This window comes from Hibiscus syriacus, unplaced genomic scaffold, assembly GCF_006381635.1.
Source record: "Hibiscus syriacus cultivar Baekdansim isolate YM2019G1 unplaced genomic scaffold, ASM638163v2 tig00112470_pilon, whole genome shotgun sequence".
Taxonomy (NCBI): Eukaryota; Viridiplantae; Streptophyta; class Magnoliopsida; order Malvales; family Malvaceae; genus Hibiscus; species Hibiscus syriacus.
The window spans coordinates 114297-127905 of NW_024063339.1; the positions used below are offsets into that span (position 1 = coordinate 114297).

The 13609-nt window shown below is 36.8% G+C and overlaps 1 pseudogene; it reads left to right on the plus strand.

The window, feature by feature from the left end:
* The first annotated feature begins 107 nt into the window (after positions 1 to 107).
* On the plus strand, positions 108 to 13131 carry LOC120179854 (annotated as a pseudogene).
* The last annotated feature ends 478 nt before the right edge of the window (positions 13132 to 13609 follow it).

The following is a 13609-nucleotide window of genomic DNA, read 5'->3' on the forward strand; positions in this document are numbered from 1 at the left end:
TATTAACGAGATTTTCCAGTTCATTTTGAGTATTTTTTTTATAAATAATTTCGGTTGCCATTAGTGATAAGCAGGACTGGCAGACTGGCAGTCATCATTCCCTTTCAATTCCCTCAACCCTTTTTCTCTCTTTTGTTCCTTTCCCTCTCTAACTTTTTCCCTCCCTCTCTTGTTCATGCTTTGTTTCGCTTTCTAAAGTTTGCTTCTTCTTTTTTTTTTGGTTTTTTTTATCTCAAAACACTTTGGTATTGTTTTTCTTTGATTTTTTGTATCTGGGTTCTGCTTGCTTTCCGATTCTCATCTTCAAATTCAACACCAGGTAATTGTTATTTTTATCGTTTTTAAACTCTTTTTTTTGTTGATTTTTGGTATCTGGGTATCTTGAATTGAAGTTCTATCTGCTGAATTCAAGAAGATATATTAGCTTCAAGTGTATATTTTTTTGGATTTGGGAGTTTTTATGAAGTTGGAGCATTTGGTGTTTGAAGACTTGATCTATTGATCGATGATGTGTTGGGGGTTTAAACGAGCAGCTCGTCTTTGATGAAGTAGCTTCTTTTATATGCCTGATTTTTTCTGAGTAGGAACTGATTTTAGGGAGCATGATTTAATTATGTTTTTATTTTATTTTAATGAATTTTCAATGAAAATCCGACCTTTCTGTTATTTCCATGACATTGTATTTCGATATATGGGGAACTGTAAAATTTAAAACACAGTGATGGAATGTTGGATTTCCAAAAAAATTAGGAAATTCTTTTTTTTCCCTTCTGGGTTTGGCAAACATGGATCTAGTAGGACTGGACAGTCAAAGTGTCAAACAAACGATATGCTTTATCAAATGGAATTCCATGAGAGCCTGAGCTTGGTCTTAGCTGATTTATTTAAGAATTTGTCTTTGAGTTGATCTTATTCGAATGCTACCCATGCTAAAGTTAGCTCTGCGGTTTAAAATGGACTAAGAATTCCAACGAGAGCATATAAAGAGAAGAGAAAAGGGGGGATTTATAGGCCATCGGAACGTTGGATTATGAGTCGTTAATGTCTGAACTAGTTTGACTGATTTAACTATCGATACTCTTACCGGTCAGTAGCTATTTTGTGTCCATAATGAAGAATTTTGTAAATATTTCACCTTTTTTTATTTTCCTGAAAAAGGAAAGAACAATGAAGCTTCGTGTTCGTCCTTTTCTGGGAGTCAGATAAGAGATATGGGTGGTTTCTGTTAATTTTTGATGAAGTGTTTGATGTGGAAATGTAATACAATGATAGATTCTGTACATTTAAGCATTGGCTTTGTAGAGTAGTGCGAGCCATTCTTCTACCTAATGAATAACTAAATGAATACAGGTTCCAAATTTATTTATCTATATAACTAATGGTGGCAATTATGTTTCAGGTTAAATCTATTCCTTCCTTCAAGCTTAAGACCCGGAAGATCAAAACATAAATTTAAAGCTGCATAAGAAGTATGGCGGTTTCCATGAGAGATTTAGATCCCGCTTTTCAGGGAGCCGGGCAAAAAGCGTATCCTTCACTTGTTGAAACTTGATGTGTTACATGGATCATCATCCTGATTGTTTACTGTTATTTAGATCGATATTCAAAATATTTTTTTGTTTAGGTTGTACACTTAATGTAGAGTTAGAGTTTATATTTAGCAATCTACTGCTGTTTTAATCTTGGGTATGTCTGCTTTTGAGTTGCTCTTCTTTATGAATAATTCTCCTTAACAGTGTGAAGTGGAACTGAGATCTGGCGCATTGAGAACTTTCGCCCTGTTCCGGTTACGAAGTCATCTCATGGCAAATTTTTCACAGGCGATTCCTATGTTATTTTGAAGGCAAGTTGTTTTGTTAGGGAGCATCAAATTAGATTTTAGATATTGCATGCTTCTATTGGCACCAAAATTTTAAGCTTGTGTACTTATTTTAATTTTTAATGCAACCATGAAAAGGCAATGGTAATTTAGAAAACAGTGTGTTGGAGGATTTTAATGATAAACTCTGCCAGGTTATAAGCATTTAGCTGATGTTCTAGACTTATAGTTTCATTTCCATTGGGGATATTTATAAAAACCGAGTACTCATATATTACTTGGGATACTTGTAGTTTGAGGCTTTAAGACGCATCTAAGTTTTCCTTCTCAGATTAATGTTCTTTTATTTTACTATTTTTTCTTTTCTCAGACAACTGCCTTAAAAAGTGGTGCCTTGCGTCATGATATCCACTACTGGCTCGGTAAAGATACATCCCAGGTAAACCTTGTTCCCTCAAACGTCATTTTTCTTGTTCAACTCTTAACATTTTAGTAAATATGGATTGAATTTCAAAACTAAATAGAAATAGTAGTTCAATTTTGTGACCGCAACTTGTTTATCATAGGATGAAGCAGGTGCCGCTGCAGTCAAGACTGTTGAACTTGATGCTGCCCTTGGAGGACGTGCTGTTCAATATCGTGAAATCCAGGGCCATGAAACCGAGAAGTTTCTTTCGTATTTTAAGCCATGTATCATACCCCAGGAAGGTGGAGTAGCATCTGGGTTCAAACATGTTCAGGAAGAGGAACATAAGATACGTTTGTTTGTCTGTAGAGGCAAACATGTTGTCCATGTAAAAGAGGCAAGTCTTTTGGCCTCATTTATCTCCAAATGACTAACAATGCTCTTTCTTGAGTGCAATTCAATACTTTTCTTTCAAGAAGTTGGATGACACATGTCATATGGCAGGTTCCATTTGCTCGATCCTCACTTAACCATGATGACATCTTTATACTGGATACAAAGTCTAAAATATTTCAATTTAATGGCTCCAATTCATCCATTCAAGAGAGAGCTAAAACCCTAGAAGTTGTCCAATACATTAAAGATACTTATCATGATGGGAAATGCGAGGTAGCTGCCATTGGTGAGTAAACCAACAGATACTGATCTTGAAGGAAGAAAAGGAATAATAAGATACAGGGAGTGAAAAGTGGATAATTGTATATAAACTAAAGATTCTATCCTATTACTCTATGCAGAGGATGGAAAGTTGATGGCCGATGCTGATACTGGAGAATTTTGGGGATTCTTTGGTGGCTTTGCTCCACTCCCAAGGAAGACTGCTAGTGATGAGGATAAACCTGTTGGGTCTTATCCTGCCAAGTTACTTAGGTAATTTTTATTCATGGTTTGGCGATGGTGATTATGTCCGTTCAATGATTGGTCGATTAGTATTACGTCAACAAATGCAATTTTTTGCTTTCTCTAAATATACTAAGAGTTATCTTTGAGTGAAAAGAAAAATACTTTTGCATTTGATAAAGGGACTTCTTTTGGGTCCTATGATTTTGTACTTCTAAAAAATGCTTTCATTCAATTATGTTTGCTTTTCAAGTGTTGAGAAGGGGCAGGCAAAGCCTGTTGAAACTGATTCCTTGACGAGGGAGTTGTTGGACACAAATAAATGCTATGTTTTGGATTGTGGGTTCGAAGTGTTTGTATGGATGGGAAGAAATACTTCTCTCGATGAAAGAAAGAGCGCAAGTGGAGCAGCTGAGGTAGTAGCTGTCTAAGGTGATTGAGACTAACTTTTATTAGGATTTCTCATTCACTCCTTTTGCATTGTTGGTGTTACCAAGCAGGAGTTAATCCGTGGTTCAGATAGACCGAAATCCCAAATAATTCGTATAATTGAGGGGTTTGAGACTGTTTTATTTAAGTCGAAGTTTGAGTTCTGGCCCCAGACCACTAATGTTGCTGTTACTGAGGACGGTAGAAGCAAAGTTGCTGGTCAGTAACTGAAATATCTTGCAATTTTATTGTTTTTGCATTACAAATTGTATTTGCTTAATATTTTTACCATCTTAGCCATGAAATAATCATTATTTTTCAACTTGAAACATCAACATATTTCACTGGTTCTTGTAGCACTTTTACGACGCCAAGGGCTGAATGTCAAGGGTCTAGCAAAAGCTGCTCCAGTGAAGGAAGAACCCCAACCATATATTGATTGCACTGGAAATTTGCAGGTATGTTTATACTTATATCGTTTATGTATGTTTTACCATGTGCTGAATCTTTGTAAGTATCATGATCCTTTTCTGCGAGGCTTCCCAGACAGTGAAGCTAGAAATTTTAACTTGGGGGATGTTGAACTGACATTAAAGTAATGCATACTAGAATATGATTGAAGTTAAACGTAAAAACTGAAAACAGTAAATTCAGATATAAGATAACATTTTCTGTTATTAACAAAGTAAGAAACTGGCTGCTTAAATATTTGGCGTCAATTTGTGTATTTGATTTTATTGGAAAGAACAATTCATGATGCGAGTTAATGGTCATGTGCATTAATATTTATTTTATACAAATGTAGAAAAAAAGGTACCTTATGGTTGTTAGACTGAAGATTTACTGCCATTCCAAGCTGTCGAAGTCTTGAAGAATATTAGTAACTCATCTTTTTGGTTCCAATGATTGGCTTATATCACTGTTAAGAGTTTTGTTTGTTCTGTCTTTAGGCATGTTATCTTGCTTAAACATATAAGCAAGCGTAGTTCTTACGTAGCAATTTCCCTTCCTGCTGCATTTGGATTAATAAACATTTACTAATCCAAAAAAGGTAAAAGAGGAAGTTAAATAATTATTTTTTTTTGAAGGAAAACAAAGTTGGTAATTGTGTATGACGAATTATGAATTAATATGTCCGTTACAAATTTCTCATAGGGGTTGAGTTTTACCTACTGTAAAGTAGGTGTGTTCATTTTCGGATATCTGAGGACGCATTTTTTGACTTCTAGTGAGAGAAGCTCCTGCTTCTCACTAGATTCCAGGCGATTTCAAAAAGTTTTTTTCTAGTAAAACCTCATACACTCTCCCCGGCGTCACTCTTTTCATAACCCAGTGGTTGGCCACCACTTCGCTGCCGCGACAGTCACCATCAATAGTCTCCGACCGTCGCTCGCCGGCATCGGAAAAAGAAGGAAAATATACCATTTGAATCCTCTCTTATCGGACGTTGGTTTTTTTCAAAATCGAACTAGATCGGAATAGATCTAGAGGAAGATTGTTGATTCCGTCAGCTTCTTTTCATGAAGAAACAAGCTGTTGCTTTGTGAAAATATTATCCACCATCGACCGACGCAACCTCCACCTCCATTTCACTGCTAACCCAAACCTATCTCCAAATTTCCGTTCTTCTCTTCCGAAGTTAAACACCGGGATTTCCAGGTTTGCTCGCTTCGACGCCAGCATCAAGGATAGGCTTCCACAGTGAACCTAAGCCGATTATTTCTTCAATTCTGCTGCCGTCGACGGTTACTATTCCCGGCTACAGTAATTTTCGGTTATTATTCCCGGCTACAGTATTCAGTTCTGAGCTTGGGTTCCTTATCCTTAAATCGGACGACATCAGTTCGGCTTATAATGTTTTCTCCTTCGGTAGCCGCTGGATCGTCTCGGATTCGAGGTAGGTTGGTTCCAAGGTTATACAAGGCCTTCTCACCTTTGGGTTTTGCCAACGGAGAGGCCATACTTCGGTTTATGGTTCTGCCTGAGAGTTATGGCTCAAAGATGAAGGCTAGGAGGCGACTACGAGTTATCCAATCACCGTCGAAAAATCGTGAACGTCTCCAAAAACTCGCCGAGGGCCGTGAATGGCGGGATACACCTGTTGAGAAGGAAATTGTTAATGGTGGTAATCGGAAGCAGTCGTTGAGCGATGGAGATAGAAGGGGTAAGGTTAAGTCAAGATCAAGTGGGGAAATGCATACGAAGGGGTATTCTGATGAAAAGTCGTATGAAGAAGCAAGACGGAGGAGAATTGAGTTTCACAATTGGTGGAAGGAAGGCCAACCGAAAATCCGTAATGGGTACAGAAGTGGTTGTTACACGTTATTTATCGAAAATTTACTATAGAAATCCATTTGAAGAGGTTTGGATCTTTTTTTTTTCACCCACGGTCCGGTTATTGATGCTTTCATTCCTAACAAAAGAAATTTAAAAGGGGTTCGTTTTGGGTTCATCTGTTTGCAAAAATCGAAGAAGCAAGAAAAGCAATCTCATAAATGAATGGCTCCTATATTGACGAAAGCAAAATTAGTGTTTCTTTAGCTAAATTTAAACCTCGACATTCTTTTTGGAGAAAGACCTCTACAACTATTCACCACAAATCGGGGATGGAAGTTGTTTCGAGGAATAATCATAGTGAAGTTGAAGGTGCTATGGACGAGGATAAACTCCACGTGTTGAGTAAATGTCTAGTGGGTTGGTGCAAGGACTATCAAAATCGGTAATCTCGCTAGTCAAATGCAAGCCAATGGACTCACTGATTTCTCATTAATGAGAGCTGCTGGAAATGCAATACTTATGATTTTTGAAGACTCTTTTTCATTGAGAAGTGTGAAGAATGACGAATCACAGACTCCTGCTAAGTGGTTCTCCAGAGTTGAAGCCTGGTCAGAAAGTCTGGTGGTGGAATGTCGTCGAGTGTGGTTAGTTTGCGAGGAAGTTCCCTTTCACGCTTGGAATTAGGATACTTTCAAAAACATTGCAGACAAGTGGGGTAATTTATTAGCAATCGAAGAAAGTTGTCAATCACCATCATTTTTTGATCGGGTGAAAATTCAAATCCTCACAAAGGCAAATTTGAGAATTGACGAGTTGTTGGAGTTGAAGGTCGGTACTAACTCATTCAAAATCATGGTGCATGAAATTGGGCCTTCCTTCAAACCAAATTCTTGGGTCCCTGACGAAGTAGATACTCATTAAATCTCGTTTCTTCAATTGGGGCTTTGATTTAGTTTAATGATCACGGGTGTTGGTTTTCTTTTGTGTTTTGTTCTTTTGCGTTGTTTTTTTTTGCTGGAGGTGTAAATTAGAAAAAGATAATTGTCGATGGGATTTTCTGGTTGAGGAAGTGAGAGTTCTAGGTTTTTCTGGTTTGTTGTAATGGTGTAAATTCGAGAATATTCCGTGTATCCATATGTATTCGATACTATTATTAATAAACTATGAGGTACTCTTTTCTTCCTTCCAATGTTCGTTAACATACTTCTTAGTACATGGACGAATACGAAGGGAGTTTTTAATGAGGCCTTCAACTTCTATAATTTTTTTTCCCGGATATCGGATACTATCCGATATGAAAATTCGGATCATTCAAAACTGTGATCCGTATCCGATCCGAAAAAATTGGATATTCAAATAATCGGATATCCGAAATTTCGGATCGGATAACCGGATATCCGGATCCGAATATAAATTTTAATTTGATAAAAAAATACAATTTCATGTAATGTAATTTACCCATAAACTATTACAAATCAATATACTTTTGCAAACAACCTTCATTAAAACCGTTTAGTCTTTATGCATTCTGCTGTGCTCAACAATGGTAGCTTTTTTTGGATTGTTTGAAATATCCGAAATTTCGGATCGGATAACCGGATATCCGGATCCGAATATAAATTTTAATTTGATAAAAAATACAATGTCATGTAATGTAATTTACCCATAAACTATTACAAATCAATATACTTTTGCAAACAACCTTCATTAAAACCCTTTAGTCTTTATGCATTCTGCTGTGCTCAACAATGGTAGCTTTTTTTGGATTGTTTGAAAATTTTAGTTAAGCCATTCACACATGAATAAACATACACTTTGAGAATTACTAGAAAAAACAAAGAAAACGACAAAAGTAACTCAATTATCTAAATATTTCAGCACTTTCAAGTAAATCCACAAGTTTAGCAGTTAGTACTATCTAAACTAGTAGAAAAATTACCCACAAAAAGTTTCAAGTCAAGGGAGAAACTAACAGCCTCTTCGTTAATATATTGTACTTCTCCAATGGGAAGTTATAGGAGCTGGAGACTGAGAAAATATGCAAGTTTAACAGAAAATGAAGGTGAAAGAAGTTTCTGGGAAGTCGACTAAAGAGGGGTTAATCTAAGTAAGACTGCTTAAGCTTGCAGCTATTTTTGAGAGAGATTTGATAAGTAATAAGAGAAACTAACAATCTCTGGTAAAGAGAAAATGGGGAAAGTGAAATGGGTTTTTGAGAAAGTAAGCCTTCAGTCTTTATTCAGTTAGGGACGCTGAAGGTGAAGGGTGGGGCAAACAAAGATTGTTGGGTAAATTATGTTAGAGGTCCAATATATTTTCGGATTTTCGGATAATCCGAAATTGAAATTTTGCTGATCCGTATCCGATCCAATTATCCGCTTTTTTTCTCGGATATCTTATCCAAATTATCCGAAAATTAAAAAACGGATCTGAGATCCGAATATCGGATCTGATCAACGGATCGGATCACATTTTTTTAACACCCCTACTGTAAAGTTGGGAATACATCTTGTTGAGTCTTCAAAAGATGGTGGGCAGGGTTGGCCCCCACCAGCCCCTTTTATAGTCAAATATCTAAGCGAGGTTTTATGTTTCCTTCTCCCAGTTAATGAGTGATTTTGATATCTTATTTCATGGAAAATTACTGTTCTACTTGTGCAATGTTCTATGGTTTTTTTTGGACTGCATTTAATGGATAATCTCTCTTTCTCATATACTGACTTTGATTAGATAGGGCTGCAGTGGTGTTTGTCTCTCCATGCTATGGACATGATATATGTATCTCAGTGACTTTGGGTTTAAAGCCAGTTTAATGATGGTAGTATTGATCTGGCTGCGCAGGTTTGGCGTGTGAATGGCCAGAAAAAAGTTCTCCTTCCAGCTTCTGATCAGTCAAAATTTTACTGCGGGGATTGCTATATTTTTCAATATTCTTATCCTGGAGAAGACAAAGAAGAGTATCTCATAGGAACATGGATTGGAAAGCAGAGTGTTGAGGTGATTAAGTATTCTTTGACTGTCTTTTGTCTCTCAATTTCCAGAACTGTTGAGTGTCATAATCCTTTCACTTCCTCTGACAAAACTGTCTTTACTCCAGAACAGGAAACATACATGCGTACCATGGGTGTTAATTTTCCTACTATACGTATATGTTATTTTCTATATGTTTGTCTTTATCATGATACCTTTTCTCACAATGTTTGTGTTAGTGTTGTTACACTTCTGATCATGAGTTTTTGCTTAACAGGAAGAAAGAGTTTCCGCAGTCTCTTTAGCAACCAAAATGGTTGAAGCACTGAAGTTCCAGGCTACCCAGGTAGCTTTCTTTTAAATAGAGTGTTGTTCTTTTGCTGTACGTTTCTATTTTCCTTCTGATGTTATCTTAACTGATTACCAGACTTGCATCCACGAAGCAAGTGAACCCATTCAATTCTTCTCTATCTTCCAGAGCTTTATTGTGTTCAAGGTTTGAGAAAATCTGATTCTCAGGGTTCTGGACCTGATAATATGCAAGCAATACAAGTCGAAGCAGTATGTCCCAAGTTTCATCCGCTATCTTTGTTTCCTTAAGAACTTGTAATACTATGATCCTGATAGAACTAATTTTTATGGGAAGTGTAAAATCTCCACCTGACTTGTTTTGATGGACCTTTTTTCCCTTTTCCTTGACTGGACAATCGAAAGCATGAGTCCTAAAACAGTTGCTAGTATAGGTACAAAAATATAATCTGTTATGCAGCATGTTAATTGTTTATAGGATGGAACTTATGCTCTTTTCTGTTTTTTCTGTATTTGACTTCTATCAGGTCGCTTCATCTTTGAACTCCTCCTACTGTTACATATTACATAGTGGTTCCACCATATTCACATGGGCTGGAAACCTAAGTTCCCCTGATGACCACGAGCTTGTTGAGAGAAAACTAGATATCATAAAGGTACGTTTTATATTTTGAACTTCCTTCCTAGAACTTTGTTTTATTAGTACGGCCAAGTGGGTAGTTTCCCTTTATTGTTTTGAATGTTATGATTCACTTTTGGTTCAGTTATTTGAGTTTTTGATTTGATTCTTTAAGTTCTGATTCATGTACGGCCAAGTGGGTAGTTTCCCTTTATTGTTTTGAATGTTATGATTCACTTTTGGTTCAGTTATTTGAGTTTTTGATTTGATTCTTTAAGTTCTGATTCATGTTCATGTTTATTTGGTTGATATTTCTTGGGTTTTTTATTGGCTTATGTTACCCTTCTGATAATCTCCAGCCCAACTTACAATCCAAGTCACAAAAAGAAGGATCGGAATCTGAACAGTTTTGGGAGTTGCTTGGAGGAAAATCCGAATACCCGAGCCAAAAGATTGCTAGGGAACCTGAAGGTGATCCTCACCTATTTTCCTGCACGTTCTCGAAAGGTATGGGTAACTCTTTAATTGTTATATGGTTAATTATGGTCTCTTGATTCTAGAAAAGTAAAATGTTCATTGATATTATAATTTTCTAATTTCTTATCTTTCTTCATTGCCATGTTTAATTGCAAATTGTACCACAATCTGCAGGGAATATTAAGGTGTGTATCTACGTTTCTACTACTTTCTAAACCTGCAGTATAAATCCTTATTTAATGTGGTTTGAAATTTTAATTTTCCTTATGTGGGTTCTTAAAATGTAATGATTTTATCTGATCTCTTTGTAACTTTATATGTTCAATCCGTAATCGATCATGCTAGAATGCTTATAAATTTTAAGTATGCCTAACTTTTATTATATCACATCGATACTTATGAAATAATGCTTTAAGCTTATGGCATTATATTCCCGAAAAGACAATGCTAAAAGGAAAACAATCTTGTACATTCTTGTCTTTTGTTTGCACCGTTGGCTTCAACTGAAGTTCATCTGCAGGTGACGGAGATATATAACTTCACCCAAGATGATTTGATGACTGAAGATATATTCATCCTAGATTGCCACTCGGATATCTTTGTGTGGGTCGGACAAGAGGTTGATTCCAAGAATAAATTGCAGGCCTTGACCATTTGTCAGGTAAGATCAACTGATTATATAGTGGACTGTTGTTGCACTCTATTTTTTAAGGGTATGATTCTCATCATCAACAAATTACGGATGTCGAGTGCCACCACATATGCTTAAATCATAAAACTTAAATATTAATGTAAATGAACTTGTCCTTCATCGGTTCATGCACTATCATTTAGGAACTTGAAATTTTGTTGCAGATATACCACCTGTTTTCTTACCTTTCCTTCTGTTGTTGCTCAGAAATTTCTTGAGCAGGATGTTCTCTTAGAAAATTTATCCCGTGAAGCTCCGATCTACATAGTCATGGAAGGGAGCGAGCCACCCTTCTTCACACGTTTTTTTGCATGGGATTCTGCAAAGTCTGCGGTAAGTATATTTACTACTACATTGGAAATGTTCGTGGTTGATATAACTTTGCAAGGATCTTAGTGTTTTTATTTCTTGCAGATGCACGGAAACTCATTTCAAAGGAAACTTACCATCGTGAAAACCGGGTGTACACCAGCAATTGATGTAAGGCTTCACTTTAGTCTGTCATTATGGAGTTGAACTTTCACTGCTCTTAATATCGAGTGATCACTATCTATGTTGCAGACTCTTCGTTTTTCTTGAAGTATTCATGCTTGACACTCGTGTCCAAAGCATATCCCAGTATAGATATGGGAATATAACTCTCAAAAGACTTTCTTATTACATGGAAATTTTCTTTAAAAAAAATAAACATACTCGTATTCGACATTCACACGTTAACTGGAGTCCGAGTAACATAGCATGTGTGTATGTATGTGTTCTTGTTACTACTTTAACAATCGTATTTAGAGTTAATTCTCTGATTACCATCATATTACATGTTTAGAAACCGAAGCGGAGAACACCTATATCACATGGTGGAAGGTCTAGTAGTGTGCCAGATAGATCACAACGTTCGAGAAGTATGTCCTTCAGTCCTGAACGAGTTCGTGTGAGGGGAAGGTCTCCTGCTTTCAATGCACTAGCTGCTGCATTTGAGAATCCAAATGCTACAAACCTTTCTACTCCGCCACCGGTGGCTAAAAAACTGTATCCAAAATCGGTGACCCCAGATTCTGCGAAGAAGTCTGCAGCTATTACTGCATCTTTCGAACAACCACCGCCAGCTCGAGAGACCATCATACCTAGAGCTGTGAAAGGTATGCGATTTCTAATTTTGGAGATAAAATCATGTTATTTTCATATTTGTACTCAAAACCGTAAGTGTGTTTCTTGGTGAAGTGAGCCCACCAACACCCAAATCAACACCAGAGCCTAACTCTAAGGAGAATTCCATGAGCAGCAAACTAGAATCCCTTACTATACAAGAAGATGCCAAAGAGGGTGAGGCTGAAGACGAGGAAGGCCTTTCGATATACCCTTATGAACGTCTCAAAATAACATCGACCGATCCTGTTTCTGAAATTGATGTGACTAAGCGTGAGGTATAGTTTTAAGATGGCATTGTGCTTTTCTAAGCATTTATGAATCATTTCTCCGAGACTCATATTCGAGATATGCACAGACGTACCTGTCATCCAAGGAGTTCAAGGAGAAGTTCGGGATGAAGAAGGATGCATTCTATAAGTTGCCTAAGTGGAAACAAAACAAGCTAAAAATGGCCCTTCAACTGTTCTAAGCCCCCTTTTGATTCGTCAGATATTTATTACAACCTCCCTGCAAATAAGAGTGCAGGTGGAACAAAACATGCTTGCAAATATGCTCAAGTTCTTTTCATTTTTCTTTTATCTTAAATCGAATCTGCATTTCACTCCAACTGCACACATTTTGTTTGGTTGCAGTGGGAAGAACCCGAACCCCATTTTTGCAGGATCAAAAAAGGGGGACAGCATCGGTGCATATTTAGCTGCTTCTGCTCCCCTATGAAGCTTTTGGTTTTCTTTTTTGGTCATTGATAGACATATTTGGATTTAAACTTTTTCCCGTCATGTGGTTGTTTGGATGTCTAGAAAATTCTTCCCCTTTTTTCCCTCTTTGTTGTCTCTGGTTGAGTTAGCTTATGGGTATTCTTTATGGTTGTGAGGTTTGCATTTTTTTAACTTATTTTTTTTTATTTTTTTGGTGTCCAAAATTATTTAAAATAGAACAAATATTGGGAGCTTGCAAATGCCAGACAATTTAGGTTGTATTTTGTAAACTTTGAGGATGAAAAGTTTGTACAGCAGAGTGTAAGAACCAAGAACTGGTTCATTGTCTTTTGTTTTGAATAATAAAAGTGTGCTTTTTATTATTATTATTTAGAGTTAAAAATTAGATCTTTGGGAGTCTTTAAATTTCCCATTTTTAAACTTTTTTAAGAGGAAAATGTTGCATGTTTAATATTATGTTAATCCGGTTCGACTATTCGAGTAACATAAAATCATCTTATTTAGCTTAATCATCATTAGAACCAGGCTGAACCTCTGCATCCATAATAACACCAACCATACATGAACAACATGCTTCCCTCTTGGACTTCATTAACAGCCAGAGCTCCTCCAACATAGCTCGAAACGAATGACCCGAACCACAACAACAAATCATATAACCCCTCTACCGAATAACCTGAACGACAACAACGAATCATATGACACCTCTATCGATAGGCACCATGCCTGGCATATGGGGGATCATTGCAAACGTATCGTTCATCTCCTCTCTAACTAGACTATCGTTCATGTTAAACTTCAAATTGCGTTTGGAAGTAGTCAATGACGACAACCGCACGTGAGAGAC